A 15,328-nucleotide genomic window follows, 5' to 3' on the forward strand; every position below is an offset into this window, starting at 1 on the left:
TGACCTCTTTGGTTGGGTGAGGATTAGTCTTGGTTTTAGTACAGTGTCAGCACAGCTGCTATGTCTTTTAGCAAAAGAATAGCACATATCTCTTAGGGATTTGTACAGACTGAAAATAAATTAGAAATTATTGAGATTCACGTAACATAGACCGGTAATTTAAAAGGGTCAAAAAATGTATCGGCAACATTCAAACTGCTGTTTCATCCCCCCTGTTGAAATACAAGCCAAGAATAAAACACTGATTAAATAGAGAGCACTGACATTTTACTCCTGGGCTGCTGGATACCAGCCTAAACAAAGAGCCGGTTAAATTCGAAAGACAAAGAGTCCTTTTGTGAGGCAGTAAGTTCATCTGGGAGAAATATTAAGTGAAGTCTCCAAGGAGAGAGTTCCCCAACATCTTTACCTCCAACACTCATTGAGAGGCACTAGGTAAAATCACATTCAAAATATACAAGGGAAGGAAGGTGAAGAAATTTATTAAAAGATGGAATTGGGATACACATAAAACTCAACTTTTGCCTCCAGTGAGGGACATTTATATTAGGATATGAAAATCAAATGAACAACGAAAAATGAGCAAGAAAATACATTTTTCTGAGCAAACAAAACATAAAGTGTCAATTTTACCATATTTTCTAAGGATAGGCAATACAGCAGCGGACAGAATGGACATTTATCTCTCTCAAAGACTGTACACAGTGATAAGGAATATAGGTTCAAAAATAATAAAACAATAAATCAAATATTTGAAGATAAACAAAGAGAAAGAGAGAAAGACAGAATTTGAATAGAGTTGCTGTGCGTGCCTCAGTAAAGCTTCCTGGGTGATTTATTTGAGCTAAGAAAGAACGGAATGCAAGAAAGGACCAATATAAATGTTTGGGTAAAGAGCATTTTAGAAATCCAGAATAGTGTAGGACTATAATGGGAAAAATAGGGGTATTTACAGTACTGAAAGGAGACCACATTAATTGAAGACTTTGCTTGGTACGTGTGACCATGCTGAGTCACAGTGTTGAGTCTAACAGTGTTGTGAGGTGTCAGGTAGGAATGGCAGGTGATGATGTTCAAGATAAGTTAGATCTTAGCCTCCTGATTGTGGCCATTTCATTTCCCATGATTCATTCACTCAGCCCCCAAAAGCAACAAGCTAGTTTCTGCTGTGTTAGTACTGAACAAATAAATTATTTGACTGGATCCTATTCTACTGTCACTCTGCTTATTTAACTTCTATGCAGAGGACATCATGAGAAACGCTGGACTGGAAGAAGCACAAGCTGGAATCAAGATTGCTGGGAGAAATATCAGTAACCTCAGATACGCAGATGATACCACCCTTATGGCAGAAAGTGAAGAGGAACTAAAAAGCCTCTTGATGAAAGTGAAAGAGGAGAGTGAAAAAGTTGGCTTAAAGCTTAACATTCAGAAAACGAAGATCATGGCATCTGGTCGCATCATTTCATGGGAAACAGATGGAGAAACAGTGGAAACAGTGTCAGACTTTATTTTGGGGGGCTCCAAAATCACTGCAGATGGTGATTGCAGCCATGAAATTAAAAGACGCTTACTCCTTGGAAGAAAAGTTATGACCAACCTAGATAGCATATCCAAAAGCAGAGACATTACTTTGCCAACAAAGGTCCGTCTAGCCAAGGCTATGGTTTTTCCAGGGGTCATATATAGATGTGAGAGTTGGACTGTGAAGAAAGCTGAGTGCCGAAGAATTGATGCTTTTGAACTGTGGTGTTGGAGAAGACTCTTGAGAGTCCCTTGGACCATAAGGAGATCCAACCAGTCCATTCTAAAGATCAGTCCTGGGTGTTCTTTGAAAGGAATGATGCTAAAGCTGAAACTCCAGTACTCTGGCCACCTCATGTGAAGAGTTGACTCATTGGAAAAGACTTTGATGCTGGGAGGGATTGGGGGCAGGAGGAGAAGGGGACGATGACAGAGGATGAGATGGCTGGATGGCATCACCGACTCGATGGACGTGAGTCTGAGTGAACTCCGGGAGGTGGTGATAAACAGGGAGGCCCGGCGTGCTGCGATTCATGGGGTCGCAAAGAGTCGGACATGACTGAGTGACTGAACTGAACTGATTCTACATGTAGAGTCATATGTAATGTCAATAACTATTGTCCTTGCCAAAATATTCTTTTATATCCCCTGCCTGCTGTTGTGAGTTATTCCTTGACAATAATGCTAAGTTCAATTGTGGCAAACAACTTTAAACAATTTAAAGTTGCCCAGGGACTTTCCTTGTGGTCCAGCTGTTAAGAATCTGCCTGCCAATGCAGGGGACCAGAGTTCAACTCCTGGTCCAGGAAGACTCCACATGCCTGCCGAGGGGCAACTAAACCTGTGTACCACAACTACTGGAGCCCTAGAGCCCATGCTCCGCAACAAGAGAGGCCACTGTAATGAGAAGCCTGCACACTGCAACTAGAGAGCAGTCCTTGCTCATCACAACTAGAGAAAGCCTATGTGCAGCAATGAAGACCCAGCACAGCCAGAAATAAATAAAACTGCCCACCAACTTTAAATCTGTAAGGAGGCCTATCACATCTCTTCATAACAGTGTTGCAATCAAACATCAAAGAGGCTAGAGACCTATACTGGAGAATCATGAGTCCATTATGCACCAAGTTCATTCTCCTTGTCACATATTGTAAAAGAGTTTCAGATGCATGGATATATTATGTGGATTTTAAATTTAAAGAAATGATTGGTTGATGTATTTAATAAAGTACAGATAAAGACTTCTTAACCCAAGACTATGAAAAATGAGTATGCAAAGGATATAAATATATCTAGACATGATTTTGTTAGAACATTTTGGAAAGTAAATGTGCTGAGGATTATTTTAATAAAAATAAAAAGTATGCAGAAAGATCCTCAAAGGTTGGGGTTAATTAACAAATCATCTTACTTAAAGTCTTACAGGGTATTCATTCCTAAAAGACAAAGGTTGACAAGGGAGTTCAACAAAGCAAGACAGCTCAGACTCTAGAAAGAATTTATCTTCCCTACTGTGATTTCCAATACTATGAATCTGGACATTTGCCTTCTAAGAAGTTAAAATTCTTGAAATAGAAACTCTCCCGCTGTCCTGCATGGGCTATGTGATTACTTCATTACTCAGAAGTCTCAAATATTACATTTGCTCTGTGCTTTTAAGTGGCATCAAGTGAATAAAGACTGGCTGAAATCATTCGAGGAAGAGGCAAAAATCTGCTTTTCCTTTCTGCAAGATGACATGATTGTGTAATCATACCCCAGCCAAATCTGGCTTGTGTTGTTAGAGGAATTATCTCCTCATTAAAAACAAATCTTAATAGGCCTAATTTGAAGGCTGCATTTGTCTGTAACCTGATCAAGAGAGTAATGACTGTGAACCATGCTCTAAAGAGGGAGAGTAAAAGAAAGTCAGAGACAGTAAACAGTGCAGATTATAGTCACATTAGAGGGCTTTTGATATGCAAATGGACCATACTAAGCAAAAAAAAAAAAAGGCAACAGGCTTGCTTCTATTTCTTTTCTTGATGCTTTCCATAGCATGTGCAGGAAAATCTTACTCTAAGAAATGGTCAAGTTTGAGAGACCTATAATTGCTCTTTTCAGGGCCTTAGTCTCCTCAGTTATAACATACGGATAGCAATGTTTGAAATTATTGTAATAGGGCTATAATAAAGATTAAAGTAATATACGTGAAGCATGCAGAATAACATCCGGGTTTCTAATCCATCCACTGCATAGCTAATGATAGCACTTACTATCATTAGGTTTAGATCTTATAGGTTTTGTTATTATATTGGCATTTTTTTTTCTATCTCTATACTGTTCTATCGGAGAAGGCAATGGCAACCCACTCCAGTACTCTTGCCTGGAAAATCCCATGGACAGAGGAGCCTGGTAGGCTGCAGTCCATGGGGTCCCTAAGAGTCGGACACGACTGAGTGACTTCCCTTTCATTTTCCACTTTCATGCCTTGGAGAAGGAAATGGCAGCCCCCTCCAGTGTTCTTGCCTGGAGAATCCCAGGGACGGGGAAGTCTGGTGGGCTGTCGTCTATGGGGGTCGCACAGAATCGGACACGACTGAAGTGACTTAGCAGCAGCAACAGCATACTGTTCTATATCTATTCTATACCATTTCTATTTCTGTACCATTCTGTATCTATTTCTATTTCTACACCAGTCATAGATTCACAAAATTAGATTCACAGAATTTTGGGACAGGAAAAAACTAGGGTATTGTTTCCAGAACTGTGTTCCATGAATAACTGCTATTATTAAAATATTAAGTTATATAAAAATAGGGTTCTCTATTCAAAGACTTGGGAAATACTTGGTTAAGTAACATCAAAACCATATCACCATTAAGACCTTTCAGTTCAGTTCAGTTCAGTTCAGTCGCTCAGTCGTGTCCGACTCTTTGCGATCCCATGAATCACAGCACGCCAGGCCTCCCTGTCCATCACCAACTCTCGGAGTTCACTCAGACTCACGTCCATCGAGTCTGTGATGCTATCCAGCCATCTCATCCTCTGTCGTCCCCTTCTTCTCTTGCCCCCAATCCCTCCCAGCATCAAAGTCTTTTCCAATGAGTCAACTCTTCACATGAGGTGGCCAAAGTACTGGAGTTTCAGCTTTAGCATCATTCCTTCCAAAGAAATCCCAGGGCTGATCTTCTTCAGAATGGACTGGTTGGATCTCCTTACAGACCAAGAGACTCTCAAGAGTCTTCTCCAACACCACAGTTCAAAAGCATCAATTCTTCGGCGCTCAGCTTTCTTCACAGTCCAACTCTCACATCCATACATGACTACTGGGAAAACCATAGCCTTGACTAGACGGACCTTTGTTGGCAAAGTAATGTCTCTGCTTTTGAATATGCTATCTAGGTTGGTCACAACTTTTCTTCCAAGGAGTAAGCGTCTTTTAATTTCATGGCTGCAATCACCATCTGCAGTGATTTTGGAGCCCCAAAAATAAAGTCTGACACTGTTTCCACTGTTTCTCCATCTATTTCCCATGGAGTGATGGGACTGGATGCCATAATCTTAGTTTTCTGAATGTTGAGCTTTAAGCCAACTTTTTCACTCTCCTCTTTTACTTTCATCAAGAGGCTTTTTAGTTCCTCTTCACTTTCTGCCATAAGGGTGGTGTCATCTGCATATCTGAGGTTATTGATATTTCTCCTTTAATAATCTTTAATTTACCAGCAACATGAATCTCAAAGAGGGTAACATTTTATCAGTCTTTCCTATATTTATTTGACCCTAAACACATTTTCCACAGAATGTCCGGTAACCCCTCCAAAGAACATTAGTTCCTAAAGAAAATTATGGATGACAGCTCAGTGATACTCAAAGAGAAAAATGACTTCTCCTAGGCCGTCATCTACTTGGGGACAGAGTCTAGACTTATGCCTGACTCTCCTGGTGTCTCTAGGATTCTTTGCATAAAGCTGGCATCTTGATCTGGCCTGCATTTCTGCAACAAAGATCTTCAGTGAAATGAGGAATAAAACCTGGTGGTTAAAAGCATGGACCTGGTTTAACTGCCTACTTTCCACTGTACGATCTCATGAAAGATATTTCACTTTCCTGGGCCTCGCCGTTTTGTCTTTGTTTTTTTTTCCCTCTCCACTGAAAATGGGGGTAATGATTACACCTGTCTCATGGGATTGTTGAGAGTTAAAATGACACAATGCATGTAAAACATATATATTACTTGTAACCAATTTATCATTGTTTCTAAAACATAGTAAGTGCTAAAAAATAAGTTGCCAGTTATTGAGAAATAGTATTTTTAAAGAGGGGCAGATTCCTTCATAGAGAAGGAAAATTTGATGACAATGAATTGTTTGCTGTCAACTACTTTTTAAGACTCTGCAGCAGAAGCTCCTCAATAATGCGCTACTTGAAGCAATGCTAGAAAGCTCTCTAAACCACTGAACCATGACATGGCCAAAGAAAGAGAACACTGAACTTTTTCAGGCAGGATAGGAGATACTGTCCTAGGCTTTGAGTCTTTGGATTCTACTGCAGAAATTTCTCAGACAGGAAGCAGCTAAAGTGCCCCTAGTCCTAGGCTAAGGGTTCTGTCATGGGCCATGTACCAGGCTTATCTGTGAACTTCTGGTAACCAGTCCATTAGGTAAGTATAGACATTGACACTTGTCTTTTACCTTAGCTAGTTTGAGAATTAGTCTAGAAGAGGGGTCCTCAAATGTGTGGTCCTTGAAGAAGGAAATGACAACCCATTCCAGTACTCTTCCCTGGAAAAATCCATGGACAGAGGAGCCTGGTGGGCTGCAGTCCATGGGGTTACATGACTGAGCAGGCACTCATGAGGGTGGTGGACAGAGATGGGTTCGTAGCAATAAATTGGTAGAACTGAAAGAAAAAAAAAAGTGTGGTCCTGAAACAGTAGAATCAGCATCTCTTAGGTATTTGTTAGAAATGCAGTTCTCACTCCCACCCTAGACTTGCAGCATTTGATTCTGGGTAAGGCCCAGCGATATTTATGCAGCAAGTCTTCAGGTAATTCACACGCACATCAAAATTTTCAAAGCAATGAGAACATCAACCAGGATAACTGTATCTTCTTCAAATTCAGTACAGCAGGAGTAAGTAATATATCTCAAACTCTGCTATGTAAAAAAAAAAAAAAAAAAAAAAGACACTATTTCTCTGAAATCAAATTAAATTTTACTTTGAACTGCTGTTCATTCAGGTTAGAAGTAATTTCGATGTCACTTAGGATTAGGTTTGTTATGGGGTAATGGAGCCCCGAAGTAACAGTGGCCTAATGAATAGGTAGACTTTTAACCCTCCTGCACTGTTGGTGGGAAGGTAAATTGGTATAGTCACTATGGAAAACAGTACGGAGGTTCCTAAAAAACCTAAAAAGAGTTGCCATATGATCTAGCAATCCCACTTTTGTGCATATATCCTGACAAAAATATAATCTAAAATGATCTATGACCCCTATGTTCATAGCAGCGCTATTTACAATAGTTAAGACATGGAAACAACCTAAATATCAATGGACTGATGAATGGATAAAGACTATGTGGTGTACATGTATACAAGTGAATACCACTCAGCAATAAATAAGAACAAAATAATGCCATGTTCAGTTACATGGATGGACCTAGAGATTACCATATTAAGTGAAGGTAGAAAAAGAAAAATATCATGATATCACTTACATGGGAAATTTAAAATATGACACAAATGAACTTATCTACAAAATAGAAATGGATTCACAGATATAAAGAACAGACTTGGTTGCCAAGGAGTAGGACGAAGGTTGGCCTGGGAGTTTGGGATTAGCAGATGCAAACAATTATATACAAAATGGATAAACAACAAGGTCCTACTGTATAGCACAGGGAACTATATTCAGTATCCTATGATAAACCATAATGGAAAAGAGTAAGAAAAAGAATACACATACACACACACACACATATATAGATAAAACTGAATCACTTTGCCATATACCAGAAACTATAACACAACATTATAAATCAACTATATTTCAATTTAAACAAAATAAGCAGACTTTTGAAAATAAAAACCAAGCAGCAAGTGTTTTCCAGAAGTGGATTCTGCTTTCTGCCCTACAATCCAAACCTCTGAAACAACAGGACATAAAGGCCTGACTACCATTTTTCATGGAGTAACAAAAACTTGAAGAGGATCCAAATGCAGACTTCAGTATAGTATTCTCCCATATCACAATAATATTTAATCATTCACCATGGCAATCCTAGAGTCAGACCAATTCCTAGAACTTTTGAAGCTCACTTTGAGTATCTTGGACTTGCTCAAGCATCCAGTAGTCCCCCCCTCCTACCTTTAACAATTAACTGCTGAGGTCTTTAAAAATCCGTAATTTTGGAACCCAAATTATTTTCTTCTCATCCTCACTTGCTTGTCTAGGATTCTTTCATTTGTCATAGACTTTTATTTTCTTGGTCCTTTCTTTATAACTAGAACCCTTAAGCAAAAAAGGTGGGTGCAAGCACATTTTACAAATTTATTCTCATGCATTTAGTGTTGAAGTCAATCTTTAATTGAAAAATTATTTTCCAGGAGGAACTAATTAGATCTTAAGATTGATGCTTAGTGTAAATTTAGTTTCTTTCCAGTCTGCCCTACTTGTATAAGTTCCTTTTTTCACTGTTTCTAGTTTGCAGCTAAGGGGTTCCATATTTCCATTGGTCTAGGTTACTAGCAACAATGTTTATATAGTGATTTTTTTTTTAATGTAAGTAAAATCATTGGCAACTTCAGAAGGACTTGGCATACATCTCTCAGTGTCTACTACTGTGTCTAATGAATATTCAGCATTTTCTAATGTATAAGACAATCAATTATACATTTGTTATATATTTACTAAGTAGTAACTATTTCAAAAATATATATTCAGAAACCAAATTTGAGTTACTCCTATTTATGTTTTCCAGGATCATCTCTGTTCTATTATATGAATCTCTACATTTTGTTTCAGAGTCAATATTCCCCAGAAAATAGAATTTAGATAAATGTGAAGGTGATTTTCCTTCTATACCTGTTTACTTCTCTGACAAAAGTTTCCAGGAGAAAAAGAGGAAAAGGGGAAATCTTATCAAATCAAATATTATATCACTTATATTAATTTTATAGGAATAACTCATTATACAATTTGGATCTCAACTTAATTCTTTATTCCCATTATGTTCATGCTCTAATATACCTTTGGGACAATTTCTTTTTTAATGTGAAATTAAGAAGAGACAAGACACATGTGGTTTTTCATAAGAGGAACAGAAAATCCATATGAATCCAGGACACTCATCAACTATATCCTCACCTGCTAAGGATTAGGTGAAGCTTGTGTATACAAATTAAATCAAGAAAGTGTAAACTCTGTACTCTCAACTTCTTGAACTTTGCGTTCTGCCTGGTCTTTCATTTTGTACCAACCAGGCAAAGGCATAGCAGTAGCAACATGGAATTTCCTTCTATGATCTCTTTGATTCACTCAAACGAGAATCTATTAGCTCTTCTCTCCTGAGTGGAAGAAGATGAATTTTGAAACGATGGGATTCATGAGTGCAGAAGATTTATACTTCTGATTAGACCCGGACAGTCACTCCACTTGTTTCAGAAACTGAAGGGAAAGGTTTATGGGGAAAAAGCGGGGAGGGTGAGAGGGAGGGGATGAATAGCTCTATCACTTATGTTTAGCCACAAAATATATTATACAGCACACTTGATTTTACCTCTCTCCTGCCTTCGACAGACATTGCTAATCAATCAGGTCACATTTCCCACTGACATGGATATAGCCTCAGAGTCTTTCTTGGCATAGCTCTCTGAGCAGCTGTTACAAATCTATCTGGTTTAGCTTAGGAGATTGATTTACTGAGTATATTATTTATTCATTTATTCAACATTCATTGAACATCTAAACTGGGCCAGGGATGTCAAAGGCATTCAGGAGCAAGACGTGAAACTTACATTGTAACAAGATGAAAACTTTTTATTGCCTTTTTTAGCCCTACACATTTGCTAGGCATACAGTAGGTGCTCAATAAATTTCCTTTGTCACATTGCTATGAATTGGCTTGTGAAGAGCATTCTGGCATCAGCTGACCCTGCTAAGAAGTGGAGTGTGGCTATGGTTCTCTTTCAAATAATGAGAACATTTGTTCTACCTCAATTTACTTCCTGCTTAAGGTCTATCAAAAATAAACTCACCCTCAAGATTAGTTCTCCACTGGATATGTTTCAAGGGGCAGGAGTAGATATCCAAGAGAAGAATCATACATGGAGATGCAACTCATCCCTTAAATCTGACCACTGAATGTCTGTTAGATCTGCTGCTTAGTCTTGCTAGAACACAATATCAGACTCCATCCTCAAAGGAAATAAATTAAGCTGCACCCCATGAGAACAAATGGTTGACACTGTGCTCTAGCAAGCATCTTGTGTGCAGCTGTGAACAGCTGTGTTAGTGCCAGTTAAGCTGTGACAGCATCACAGGGGGCGGGGTGGGGGAGAGAGAAAGGGCAATTCATTCACAAAGCACTATTCAAAGGGTCTCACAGGTGTGTTCTAAGGATTGGTTTTCTCCTATCTCCTTTCTGTCTAAAATTTATCCTGAATTTAGATGACTGAGTAATGTAATTCTGCCAGAATTATATAGGTCTGCTCTCTCTAGGGATGGTGTTTTCAGAATACATGCTGTGAAATTCATACACAAATATGAAATAGGGAGAAGCATTCCCCACTTAACAAAAAAGAATTCGCTTCTGACTTTCTGGACTGATTCTTTGACCACTGATTCATTCCCTTATGAATAAGCCTTAGTCTTTCCCCCACTCTGATAGAGGAAAGCACAGAATGTGCCAAAGAGACTAGTTCTTTTAGAGAATGGTTTTATTTATCACCCTTATTTGCAATTTTACTCCCCTAAAAGGAGCCGTCAACTGCTCATCCATTGACTACAAATGGCCAGCTCTTTTGGTGAACAAGGATGGGGTCACATGCTAACTGCTGGTGAAGGGGACAGAATGAGGAGAGAAAAGGGCATCTTCCAAAAAGGAGAATAAAATGGCATTTAGATGTTTGTTTTAAACAGACTTCAACTGAAGGGGAAATTGTGTATATGAGATGCTCTCTTAAGAAATGGAGTTAGGAAATAAACGAGTCAAATTAAAATTGGACAGAAATCCTAGAGCAATGTTTCCAAATGCTGGCCCAATTCATGGGACACCTCTTTGGAATCAATTGCCTAGTAATCAATTGCCTAGTAAACTTAAAGCTGCGGGTCTCTAGTCGCAGAATCACTGGGAAGTGTATCTGGGATTTTCTGACTGACTCCCCCAGATAAGCCTAGAGCATATGGTTAGATTTGAGAATTACTGTTAGATCCTAGGCTAAGTAAACAAACACAAAGATTAATAAAGCTGATGAAATATTGAAGAGGGAAAAACAGTGTATATAACCAGAAAAAAGAGATGTCAGGGCTGATCTATCTGAAGACAAACCAATATAGCATTTTGTAATAAATACACAGTTATTAACTGAAGGCTTACAATGTATCCAGCACTACTCCAAATGCTTTCTGTTTCTCACTTTTTAAAAATCTTTGAATTGTAAGGAAGTTATAAGCAAGGAAGATCCAGGAAGCAGACTACACACACGAGACACAGCATTTTTAAGGCACTCAGAGATGGCACAGCAGGTAGGTGGCTGAGCCAGGCTTCCCGAGTTGGAACATGTTTTTGTTGTTCAGTTGCTAAGTCCTCTCCGACTCTGCGACACCCTGAACTTTAGTGCACCAGGCTCCTCTCTCTGTCCATGGGATTTCCCAGGCAAGAGTACTGGAGTAGGTTGCCATTGCCTCCTCCAGGGGAATCTTCCCCACCCAGGAATTGAATCCAAGTCTCCTGCATATGTGTGCTAAACCTCAACCAGATACTCTTTTTCCTATGCAAATGCAGGCTCTGAGGAAACAATGTTTAATAAGATAATATCTTCCCTTAAGGAGTTCATAGAAATTCATGATGTCTTGTATCAAGTGCACTGAGTAAAGTGGAGAGATAAACTTAGAGATCCTTGCAGGACTTGCAACTCATTTTTATCCTTGAGATTTTTCACAGTTTGTATGATTAAGCAGAATATAATTTTCTGAATATAAAATTGCCATTAGAATGGACACTATGAACCAATATTTGACCACTTTTGATCTACAACAAGGGAAATTCCAAAAGATAGCACTGAAGAGAGGAGCAGAAATAGAAGAGCTCATTTCTTCAATAGTGTTTTGATAACAGATATTTAATAGGTCATCTCTCTGTGAGAAAGAGTCGAGGTTCACAATTCACATAATGACCTGGTCATTTGTCGTGCATTTACAGACTCCTGGTTTAAAATTAAGCACTAGCTCCTTAACCATCTATAAATATTACAAACAGCAATATGAAGAGAGTATTGTTTCTTTCTATTCTGAAGATGAGAAAACTGAAGCCAAGAAGGTTTAGATTAACATCCAAATAAGAGGTATAGTCAGATTTCAGACCAAGGTTTGCAAAATTCCAAAATTTGTGGTCCCCTGCCACTCTGTAGCTGCAAGTCACAGGTGAAGAAGATGTTCACTTTCACACATTAAAACTCACATTTATAACTGGCACCCACCCCCCGCCCACCTAACATTAGATGTGCTTACTGCCTCCAGATGACATGAGACATGGTAGATATCATCCTTAACGCTCTGAGTACTTAAGCCATATTAATTCATTCAATCAGCTTACAAACGAAGTATCTTTTATATTTTTGTTACACAAAATATTTTATGAAAATGAGTCAATCTGCTAAAGTCTCTGAAAAAAAGTTTTTACCTGTTTCTTTGTTCATCAGAGAAAAATTTTGACTGCTATTTTAAAAATGAAGGAAGTTCTTAATCCATCAAACTAATCCAATACCACCAGATTCAAGATCTGAACAGATATTAAAAATGCCTCAAAGAAGAACTCACCAATTTATAGTTACTGAAGGGACAGGCAATTCTGAATTAATAAAATATCTTAATTAAAGTACAAGTTAAAAGAAAGTATATCTTATTACCTTTTGATATCTGATGGATGAATGAATCAAACAGGAGTGTAGAAAATAAAAAATTATAAACTATGAACTGGGCAAAGACAGAACCATGGGGAGATCTCATTGGACCTATTTTGATGAACAGATGAGGGCTATTTGAATACAGTTTTACATATATTTATGGACTTTCCTGGTGGCTCAGTCAAAGAGCCTGCGGAAGACCCCAGTTCAATCCCTGGGTCAGGAAGATCATCTGGAGAAGGAAATGGCAACCCACTTCAGTATTCTTGCCTGGACAATCCCATGGACTACAAGCCTGGGGGGCTATGGAGTCTCAAAGAGTGGGACAGGACTGAGCGACTTCACTTTCACTTTACGTATATTTGTAGGTCAAGGTGCTGTTATACTTTGAGGGAAAAAGTAGTTTGTGGAAGCTGGTAAAAATTTCCTTTACCCTTACAATCTTTTTATACTGTATTCTACATATAGATGCGTGTGTGAATGCTCAGTCAGTAAGTCATGTCTGACTCTGCAACCCCATGTACTAGAGCCCACCTGGGCTCCTCTGTTCTTGGGATTTCCCAAGCAAAAATACTGGAGTGAGTTGCCATTTCCTTCTCCAGGGGATCTTCCTGACCCAGAGACTGAACCTCCATCTCCTGCACTGCAGGCAGATTCTTTACTACTAAGGCACTTGGGAAGCCCATATGTATATATGCATATACACTGTACTACATATAGAGACATAAAAATAAATTTTCTGATATCAACTTTCTTAAGCTATTATTTCAACACAGACAGGTACTGAAGAGTTGAAGACAATGCTAATAAACCCATATGACTGGAAATTTGCAATCCTCCATCTGAGGATGCGAGGCAAGAGGGAGAGAATATTGGTAAGTCTACAAAAAGAATCTAGACACTGCTTTCAATTATAGCAAAAAGTAGTGGTCGAACTATACACATACATACTAAGGCAAAGCTATATATATATATACAGTACTAGATATAATCTGTGCCATATGTATGAAATCTCACAAAGATAATAAGCTCCCCAGATTTCATCTAAATAAACACAAAATTTGAATTGTTAGGGATGGAACTGATAAAGTCTTACAGTGTCAAGCTTAAGAAAAAAAAAACCTCAAAAAGGACAACAGAGTATGGTTACTTTTTCTATTTGAAACAGTCGCACTTTGTTCCATCACATTTATGACTCTTCTCATACCAGTGTCATGGAAAACACAATTCTTATTTGATGTGTTAGCATTCATTTTTGGTTTGGTCATTTAGACCTACCTCCAATATCTTTCTAGAAGAAAAAGTCATCTTCTGCTACAAAACAGGAAGACTAGCCAACAAACAATAATGAATAATCTTGAAGGAAGAAAGAAACACAGGGGAAAATATGAATGTATTACGTATCTATTGCTCATAACACATTATCCCAAATCTTAAGGGGCTTAAAAACAACAAACCTGTATTACCTCACATTCTTGTGGGTCAGGAATCTGGAAGCAGTTTTATCTGGGTGGTTCTGGCCCAGGGTCTCTCATAAGGCTGCAGTCAAGGCATCAGCCTGGGGTCACTACCTTCTGGATAGGACTAGGGAGACAAGACCTACCCCTAGGACAGGAAGGAAGTGGGAAGTAGTGCAGAGACTGAAAACAAAGCCAACAACTCTAACAGTGCACTGTCATAAATGTTATGTGGCCGTGGTCTCTCAGAATGGCTTCCTGTACAAACTTAATGCCTTTTCTATGTTATCTAAACGCTTTTCTCACATGCGGCTGTAACTTCTCCAGTTTGTGGTGCAACAGAAAATCTAGCATGAACTTCTCCTTCACGATTTTACCAAGAGAAGAGTCGTTCTTACCAGAGGTCTTTAGGAACCGCAGCACACATTTTTCCTTTGTTTATTAAATCAAGGACTTGCCTTATAAACGGTCCTTCTCCTCGGTGTCCTTAGAACTGATAGAATGGGACTGAGTAAGCTTCAGAAGCAAAGGAAAGCTTCCTTCTCTGACAGAAGAATGGAGAGACAGCAGGTCACGTACCAGAGCACGTGCTCTTCAAGGCCGAAGGCTGCGGTGGGGGCTGCTTTTTATACTCCAAAGCCAGGAGGGGGCGGGGTTCTCTCCGCACGTGCCTGCGTGCGTGCGGCTAACGGATTCTGAGTGCCAAGTGCAGCTTCTCGGCCCGCTGCCTCCATCTTGGATTGGCGTGTCATGCGCAGTTCTTCCCATGCCGCCCACCAGCCGTTCTCCTCATGCCGCCCACCACCCGTTCTCCTATAGGAACTTCCGTCTGATGAGCCCGGTGCGAGACCTCTGTTTACAGGCTTTGCCTTGGCTGTTATCCGGGATCCTAGACATCAAGATGGTTTTCACCCTTCTCTGATGAGAATGACTTCTTGTATCCAAACAGCTTGTGCAAAAAGTATGGCTTATGCTGAATATCTGCTTATTAATTCCTTATGATGCTTCATTTATAAATTAAATTTTCTTACAGGTGTGTTTGTATAGGAAAAAATATTATATATATAGGACAATCCATGGTTTCAGGCATCCATTGGGAGTCTTGGCACTTATTTCCCACAGAAGGGGACTACTGTATAACTAGAGGTGGGATTTCCTGATGCTGTGGCGGTTCTATCTTAAAAGTTGTATTTATTTATGGTCGCGCTGGCTCTTCATTGCTTTGTGAGGATTTTCTCTAC

The sequence above is a fragment of the Budorcas taxicolor genome, chromosome 1 (genome assembly GCF_023091745.1).
Source record: "Budorcas taxicolor isolate Tak-1 chromosome 1, Takin1.1, whole genome shotgun sequence".
In the NCBI taxonomy this organism is placed as follows: domain Eukaryota; kingdom Metazoa; phylum Chordata; class Mammalia; order Artiodactyla; family Bovidae; genus Budorcas; species Budorcas taxicolor.